This window comes from Aegilops tauschii, chromosome 6 (assembly GCF_002575655.3).
Source record: "Aegilops tauschii subsp. strangulata cultivar AL8/78 chromosome 6, Aet v6.0, whole genome shotgun sequence".
Classification (NCBI taxonomy): Eukaryota; Viridiplantae; Streptophyta; class Magnoliopsida; order Poales; family Poaceae; genus Aegilops; species Aegilops tauschii.
In genome coordinates this window covers 135,635,766-135,645,832 of record NC_053040.3, presented here as the reverse complement: position 1 = coordinate 135,645,832, position 10,067 = coordinate 135,635,766, and positions in this window count along the sequence as shown.

Sequence of the window (10,067 nt, the reverse complement as noted above, 5' to 3'; positions counted from 1 at the left end):
AATGGTGGTACGGATAGTCCACGTGATCCCAAGTCATCGTTGCTCTCAAGAGCTCGTTTCATCAACTCTTGGGATTGAGAGGTTGACGAGTATACGTGAGTACCTACACAAAACAAAGACAAAGGAAAAATTGTGTGTCCGTGGTATATGTACACATCATCCATCATGATGCATACGTGCATGTGTTGGTTAGCACAAAATATCCAATGCTCAAATAAATGAGATGTGTGATATAGAAACATGTCATCCATCATGAGAGGTTTGTTATTATGTATAGCATAACGGATACTCAAATTGTGTAATGCATCACTAGTGATATCTAGAGCATTGTTATGAATGGTATGCATATGGTGCAAGCAATTATGGGAATCATGCAAAGTATGGAATGCATCAAGATCTCCTAATATGTATGAGGAAACTATGGGGGTCTCCTCATGAGAATTAGTGGAAACATTACATGGAGAATATTGACAACATCCAAAACAATGCATATTTGGAACAATGTGATCATGGCATGGCATAGTAGATGAATTGCGCAAATCATGTAAAGGAAGCATAGCAATATCATCGCATGAAAAACAAAAGCCAATGACCATCATCGCGTCATCTATGACATAAGTGCAAATGGGATTTATTTTAATAGGGCATGCATAGTTACTATGTTGAGATTGAAATGATGCAATATGGGAGATCTCACTCATAGCATATGACAAGTTTAATGGATTGTCGAACATGATGTGACAAAAAGAATTTTCACATAATATCCTATGGAGCATAGCATCACAACTAGGCAATCCAACATGTTCATCATCGTATTCATCATAAATTGGTAAGTCATGACATGAGGAAGTCACACTAGCATGAAGCATGGGGATAGGTGGATCAACATCATGCAAGCAATCATTGGTAAGATAGTCCACTAGTGGGACAAGAGAAGCACCATCACCTATGTTACCTTTGGAGTGTCACTCATGTGTTGTAGGTGAGGTGTCGAAGATCCACGCGTTGTCATCTTCATCTTGATGGAACCATATGGGGGGTGCATCATCGTCCACCATGGCCATCGTCGTCTCCATTGGAGGTATGGACTCATCGAGGATAGGCATGTCGTCATGTAGGAGACCTAGCACCAAAGAAAACACACTCGGAGTAGAGGTTAAGTTGTTAGAAATCATAGTGGCCTCACATGCCCTCTCAACTACCTCACTCACTAGGTGTTGTGGCTCACTCACTCCCTCTTGGATGCTCTCACTCGTATGGTTGGTGGAGTCACTCAAATGGCTCTCAACCACACATAGGATGTGGCGCATGCTCTCAAGTGTGGGGCTAGTGGTGGTCACACCCATCCTCTCATAGGAAATGCACTCAATGTCACATATGGTGGAGTCACTCATGTCACTCATGTGGTGGTGGCTCTCCTCGCATGGGAATTGGGGCATCTCTTCATATGTAGGTGTCGGAGAGATGTTGGTGCAAATGTCTCCATGCTCAACTCCTATCGCCGCCTTGGTTGAAGGGATAGTCCCATGCTCAACCTCCTCATCCATAACGCCTCCAAAGATGAATGCCGTAGGATGTGGCAAAACATCACTCTCCTCCGAGACCAACGATAATGTCTCATGTGCGGTCTCGTAGCTTGACTCGGAGTATGAGTCCCGTTGGGGCGTTGTCTTCATGTTGTTGAAGAGGTTCGCGCTCGACGCCGTGGTCGAAGGGGATGGCCTTTGCTCAACCTTCCTGTCGCCGCTTGTTGTTGGAGACCCATATGATGTGGCACCTCGTAGCTCGTCTCCATGACCGAAGGGAAATTCCCATGCTCGGCCATCTTCCTTGAGGGGCTTCTGAAGATGGAAGTGTTGCCCTAGCTTGTAGTCGTTCGCCTTGGTGTTGAAGATGTCGATGTAGGCGAACTCGTGGGAAGTAGGCGAAGATGTCATGCGTCCGAAGGCGAAGATGCCTCGATAGCACTTGGCGAAGATGCCGAAGTGGTGGTGGTAGCCGTAGCGTCCTCTTGGTGGTGCTTGTCTTGCGGTCTTCTCTTGTGCTCGTGAAGGTTGGCCGTAGCTTGATGTAGAGCTTGTTGGGACTTGTAGGTAGGCGCATCTCGAGCATCTTCATGTTGATGGTGTCATTGTCGTATTTGAGCTCATAGTAGATGTCGTTCGTCGTCGTCGCGCACATGTTGCTTGGAGGTGACTTGCTCTTCATGACGATGTGGATCATGAATGTGATGATGGTCGCCATGTAGATGTGGACGTGGACGACTTGCACTTGCATCGCATGGGCGCTCCGAAGATGATCGACTTGCTCGCCGTTGCCTTGAGGATGATGAAGGGTAAGAAGAAGACTTGTAGTCGGCCACCATGTCTCGTAGTTGATCCTTTAGCTCGTCCAGCTTGGTGTCGATGTAGTCCCTTTTCCTTGCTTCGGAGTGTCGTATGTCGATGGCGAGGTTGTTGAGGCACTCTCGCAAGGTAGATTGTGCACCTTGCATTTTGTGTTGTAGTCCGAAGATGGACGTTTTGGTGATGTAGTTGTTCGCGCTGTCGTTGTCGTGGAAGACCGGAGATGAAATGCCTTGCCTATCCATCACAAGACTCGAGCAAATATGAGTGGAAGAAAGGAGAGAACTATACCAAATGTTCCTTGACCGATGTTGAAAATGGATCAATGATCACTCAATGATGTAACAAGGAAATAGCACAATTGGTACCGATCTCGTCAATTTCTCACACCTACACAAATAAGGCTTATGGTAGAGCTCGGTGAGGATAGTGGCACAAAAATTTGATGCAAAATGTTAGCAAGAGTTAATAATGTTGAAAGAGATAAACAAATTCGCAAGTGAAACAAGTAGACCAATAGCAATATGTGGCACACGGAAACGCACACACGGATAGATAAATGGGGTCGTGCAACCAAGGAATGAGCTCAAAATGTGGAATCCACGGAAAATGCTCTTGTTGCACAACTCTAGAGAGACGCTAGCACGATTTCTCAATAGGCGGATACGACACTTGTGCGCAACCTATAGGAGACAAAAATGCAACGACTTCTATCCCAATTATGCTATGTATATATATGGTTCCCGATGTTCCTCTCAAGATGATCCAAGATGATCGAATATGACAATCTTATGTGCAATGTGGTATGATGCTATGGCACTTTCTTACAAGCTTCTTTGCTCTCTCTCTTTTGCTTAAAAGCTTATTCTCTTTTTTTTTTGATATGGCCACAATGCGAAATGCACAAACCAAGATAGCAATTTTGTATATACGGGAACAATCTTGTGACACAAGGGATGATATGATACCAATATGATATGGTATGTATGCAATGGATGGTGTAGATCACTAATGTGCACAAGTAACGTTGCCGGCAATACTCAAATGGCTAGTCTCGATAGGCAAGTGACGCAAAATGGGCTAGGGGTTAACAATGTAATGGCAAGGGAGAATGTACAATGATGCCGTCGAGGTTACCATCAATGGTTTGTCATGTGTAAGCAAGGACGGATAATGATGAAGTGGTCAATGTCGATGACGACCTCGTGGCGATGATGAGTGGCGGTGCTCTCAACGTCGAACCGTCCCTAATTAGCCGAAACACCTTAGGAAACGGAAAAACCGCGAACTCAAAATCACAAACATCAAAAGTCAAAATGGTGGTAGTGGGAATGCGATGGTGGTTGCGGAAGTATTGGTGGAAACCCGGTCAAAATGGGTTAAGTTGTTGGGGGTATGATGGGCTATACACGGTGTCGGAGTTGGAAGCACGGTCCCTAAGTAGTCGAAACATCTTAGGAGACACAACTCAACACAAACAAAATTGGGTTAGGTTGGGATGGTGGAAGTGTATGGTGGGTAAGCCTATGCGGAAGTTATGGTGGTGGTTGGTGAAGAAGCAATCGTCCCTAAGTAGCCGAAACACCTTAGGAGACTCGAATCATTACTCAACCTCAAATGCTATGGGGTACAAAATTGGTTAGGTTGCGGAAGGCTATGGTGGTTTTGCGGAAGTTATGGTGGGAGCCCTAGGCAAAGATGCCAAAGTGCCAAAAATTTGATAAGAGTCTGCTACCTCTTGAGCATGCATTGGTTTTCCCTTGAAGAGAAAAGGGTGATGCAGCAAAGTAGCATAAGTATTTCCCTCAGTTTTTGAGAACCAAGGTATCAATCCAGTAGGAGGATACACGCAAATCGCCTCGTACCTACACAAACAAATAAGAACCTTGCAACCAACGCGATAAAGGGGTTGTCAATCCCTTCACGGCCACTTGCAAAAGTGAGATCTGATAGAGATAATAAGATAAATATTTTTGGTATTTTTATGATATAGATTGAAAGTAAAGATTGCAAAGTAAAAATAGATTGAAAACTTATATGATGGAAAATAGACCCGGGGGCCATAGGTTTCACTAGTGGCTTCTCTCAAGATAGCATAAGTATTACGGTGGGTGAACAAATTAATGTCGAGAAATTGATAGAAAAGCACATAGTTATGAGAATATCTAGGCATGATCATGTATATAGGCATCACGTCCGCGACAAGTAGACCAAAACAATTCTGCATCTACTACTATTACTCCACACATTGACCGCTATCCAGCATGCATCTAGAGTATTAAGTTCATAAGAACGGAGTAACGCATTAAGCAAGATGACATGATGTAGAGGGATAAACTCAAGCAATATGATATAAACCCCATCTTTTTATCCTCGATGGCAACAATACAATACGTGCCTTGCTGCCCCTGCTGTCACTCGGAAAGGACACCGCAAGATTGAACCCAAAGCTAAGCACTTATCCCATTGCAAGAAAGATCAATCTAGTAGGCCAAACCAAACTGATAATTCGAAGAGACTTGCAAAGATAACCAATCATACATAAAAGAATTCAGAGGAGATTCAGATATTGTTCATAGATAATGAAAGATCGTGGATGTCGCCTAGAGGGGGGTGAATAGGCGCTTTAAAATAATTACGGTTTAGGCTTGAACAAATGCGGAATAAACCTAGCGGTTAATTTGACAAGCACAAAACCTACAACAACTAGGCTCACCTATGTGCACCAACAACTTATGCTAAGCAAGATAAACAACGAAGTGATAGCAAGATATATGACAAGAAACAATATGGCTATCACAAAGTAAAGTGCATAAGTAAAGGGTTCGGGTAAGAGATAACCGAGGCACGCGGAGACGACGATGTATCCCGAAGTTCACACCCTTGCGGATGCTAATCTCCGTTTGGAGCGGTGTGGAGGCACAATGCTCCCCAAGAAGCCACTAGGGCCACCATAATCTCCTCACGCCCTCGCACAATGCAAGATGCCGTGATTCCACTAAGGGACCCTTGAGGGCGGTCACCGAACCCATACAAATGGCAACCCTTGGGGGCGGTCACCGAACCCGTACACTTTGGCAACCCTTGGGGGCGGTCACCGGTACCTGTCAAATTGCTCGGGGCGATCTCCACAACCTAATTGGAGACCCCGACGCTTGCCCGGAGCTTTACACCACAATGATTGAGCTCCGAACACCACCAACCGTCTAGGGCGCCCAAGCACCCAAGAGGAACAAGCTCAAGGGCACCAAGCACCCAAGAGTAATAAGCTTCTCAACTTGTAACTTCCACGTATCACCGTGGAGAACTCAAACCGATGCACCAAATGCAATGGCAAGGGCACACGGAGTGCCCAAGTCCTTCTCTCTCAAATCCCACCGAAGCAACTAATGCTAGGGAGGAAAATGAGAGGGAAGAACAAGAAGGAGAACACCAAGAACTCCAAGATCTAGATCCAATGGGTTCCCCTCACATAGAGGAGAAAGTGATTGGTGGAAATGTGGATCTAGATCTCCTCTCTCTTTTCCCTCAAAAACTAGCAAGAATCCATGGAGGGATTGAGAGTTAGCAAGCTCGAAGAAGGTCAACAATGGGGGAAGAACACGAGCTCCAAAGATAAGGTCCATTGGGGAAGAAGACCTCCTTATATAGTGGGGGAACAATCCAACCGTTACCCCCACTTCAGCCCCGCAGAGAGCGGTACTACCGCTTGGCCAGCGGTACTACCGCTTGCCCCTATAAGCGGTACTACCGCTCCCCCTCGCGGTACTGCCGCTGGGCCCAGAGCGGTACTACCGCGGTGGCAGGGCGGTACTACCGCAAACGAGCGGTACTGCGGCCCCCACTGCCGCGGCTAGTACCGTAGAACCCGACACGAAAAAGACCCCTCGAATCGAGGCGGTACTAGCACGAGACCGCAGCGGTACTACGGCTGGGGGCTACCAGCGGTACTACCGCTCAGGAGCGGTACTACCGCTTGTAGCACCCAAGCGGTACTACCGCTTGTAGCACCCAAGCGGTACTACCGCTCCGGCCCGCGGTACTACCGCTGGGACCAAAACTGCCATAACTTCTGCATATGAGCTCCGAATTGAGCAAACTCAAGCTTGTTGGAAAGAGGAAGACGAGTAGCATCAAAACAGCAGTGAACTCCGTAAGAAGAGGCAGGGGAGGTATGCCAACAAATAGAGGAGTGAAACCTCCAACCGAGAAGAACTGGCATAACCTCCAACATCGAAAACATCATAGAAGATGCGAGTGAACTCCGTTTTCGATGAACTCGAGCTTATCATCAAGATGGCCATAAGCTCCAAAACTCACAAAGAAAAGAACCAAACAAGAACCAATAAAGATGATGCAAGGATGCAATGGTTTGAGCTCTCTACGAATGATACGATCAAGCTACTCATCGAGAGCCCCCCTTGATAGTACGGCAATCGATCCTATAACCCGGTCTCCCAACTACCATCATGAGACCGGTAAAATAGAAAACCTATCAAGGACAAACCTTTGCCTTGCACATGGTCCACTTGAGCTAGATGATGACGATCTTGACTCCCTCAAGTTGGACCACCTTTCTTGGTTGTGTTGGCTCGATGAAGACAAGTTGATTGCTCCCCCATACTCCACTATGGGTGAGCCACTCTTCCGCACATCTTCACAAGTCCATTGTCACCACAATGGACGGCAAGCTTCAAGCATTTGATCTCTTCATGATGCTTCACTTGAACTTGCACACCGCAACATCTTCACAAGTCCATTGTCACCACAATGGACGGCAAGCTCCAAGCATTTGATCTCTTCATGATGCTTCACTTGAACTTGCACACCGCAACCTAACCCCACAAAGAACTCTCACGAAGATCATGGGTTAGTACACAAAGCGTAATTGACAATGCTTACCACACCATGGGATCGCTTGATCCCTCTCGGTACATCTTCTACGCTTTGTGAGTTGATCAAGTTGATTCACTCTTGACTTAGTCTTGATCAACCTTGAATATTTTCAACTCTCTTCATTTGGATGATGTCTTGAAGATATACATGAATGATCACACAATCTTCTTCTCCAAGACATGCTTGCAATAAGCTCAACTCTCACATGACCAATCTTTGGATAATTCCTTAATAACACATTGGTCACCACATAAACTCCTTGAAACCACCACATGGACTTCAAGAAATGCCTATGGACAAATCCTTCAAATATAACTCAAGGCAACCATTAGTCCATAGAGATTGTCATCAATTACCAAAACTAAACATGGGGGCACCGCATGTTCTTTCAGATAATCTTGATCATAAACCCACAATTCATCGGATCTCGACAAACACACCGCAAAAAGAATTACATCGAATAGATCTCCAAGAGAATCGAGGAGAACTTTGTATTGAGATCCAAAGAGAGAGAAGAAGCCATCTAGCTAATAACTATGGACCCGAAGGTCTGTGGTAAACTACTCACACATCATCGGAGAGGCTATGGTGTTGATTGATGTCTACTACACAACCTTCTTCTTGTAGACGTTGTTGGGCCTCCAAGTGTAGAGGTTTGTAGGACAGTAGCAAATTTCCCTCAAGTGGATGACCTAAGGTTTATCAATCCGTGGGAGGCGTAGGATGAAGATGGTCTCTCTCAAATAACCCTGCAACCAAATAACAAAGAGTCTCTTGTGTCCCCAACACACCTAATACAATGGTAAATTGTATAGGTGCACTAGTTCGGCGAAGAGATGGTGATACAAGTGCAATATGGATGGTAGATATAGGTTTTTGTAATCTGAAAATATAAAAACAGCAAGGTAACTAATGATAAAAGTGGGCACAAACGGTATTGCAATGCTGGGAAACAAGGCCTAGGGTTCATACTTTCACTAGTGCAAGTTCTCTTAACAATAATAACATAATTAGATCATATAACTATCCCTCAACATGCAACAAAGAGTCACTCCAAAGTCACTAATAGCGGAGAACAAACGAAGAGATTATTGTCGGGTACGAAACCACCTCAAAGTTATCCTTTTTGATCGATCTATTCAAGAGTCCGTAGTAAAATAACACGAAGCTATTCTTTCCGTTCGATCTATCATAGAGTTCGTACTAGAATAACACCTTAAGATACAAATCAACCAAAACCCTAATGTCACCTAGATACTCCAATGTCACCTCAAGTATCCGTGGGTATGATTATACGATATGCATCACACAATCTCAGATTCATCTATTCAACCAACACAAAGAACTTCAAAGAGTGCCCCACAGTATCTACCGGAGAGTCAAGACGAAAACGTGTGCCAGCCCCTATGCATAAGTTCACAAGGTCACTGAACCCGCAAGTTGATCACCAAAACATACATCAAGTAGATCACGTGAATATCCCATTGTCACCACAGATAAGCACATGCAAGACATACATCAAGTGTTCTCAAATCCTTAAAGACTCAATCCGATAAGATAACTTCAAAGGGAAAACTCAATCCATTACAAGAGAGTAGAGGGGGAGAAACATCATAAGATCCAACTATAATAGCAAAGCTCGCGATACATCAAGATCGTGCCAAATCAAGAACACGAGAGAGAGAGAGATCAAACACATAGCTACTGGTACTTACCCTCAGCCCCGAGGGTGAACTACTCCCTCCACGTCATGGAGAGCGCTGGGATGATGAAGATGGCCACCGGTGAGGCATCCCCCCTCCGACAGGGTGCCGGAACAGGGTCCCGATTGGTTTTTGGTGGCTACAGAGGCTTGCGGCAATGGAACTCCCGATCTATTCTGCTCCCCGATGTTTTTAGGGTATATGGACATATATAGGCGAAAGAAGTCGGTCAGGGGAGCCACGAGGGGCCCACAAGGGTGGGGGGCGCGCCCAGGGGGTAGGGCGCGCCTCCCTGCCTCGTGGCTTCCTCGAAGCTTCCCTGACGTCTACTCCAAGTCTCCTGGATTGCTTTCGTTCCAAAAATAACTCTCCCGAAGGTTTCATTCCGTTTGGACTCCGTTTGATATTCCTTTTCTTCATACACTGAAATAGGCAAGAAAACAACAATTTGGGCTGGGCCTCCGGTTAATAGGTTAGTCCCAAAAATAATATAAAAGTGTTTAATAAGGCCCATAAACATCCAAAACAGATAATATAATAGCATGAATACTTCATAAATTATAGATACGTTGGAGACGTATCATTGATGTAGAAGCCCTCTGTGATCGATTCCCCCTCCGGCGGAGCGCCGGAAAAGGCCCCAAGATGGGATCTCACGGGTACAGAAGGTTGCGGCGGTGGAAATAGGGTTTCGTGGTGCTACTGGATGTTTTCGGGGTATATGGGTATATATAGGAGGAAGAAGTAGGCCGGTGGAGCTGCGAGGGGCCCACGAGGGTGGGGGCGCGCCCAGGGGGCAGGCGCGCCTCCCTGCCTCGTGGCCTCCTTGCTTCTTTCTTGACGTCCACCCCAAGTCCTCTGGATCACGTTTGTTCCAAAAATAACTCTCCCGAAGGTTTCATTCCGTTTGGACTCCATTTGATATTCCTTTTCTGCGAAACACTGAAATAGGCAAAAAAACAGCAATTTGCACTGGGCCTTCGGTTAGTAGGTTAGTCCCAAAAATAATATAAAAGTGCTTAGTGAAGCCCATTAAACATCCAAAACAGATAATATAATAGCATGGAACAATCAAAAATTATAGATACGTTGGAGACGTATCAAGCATCCCCAAGCTTAATTC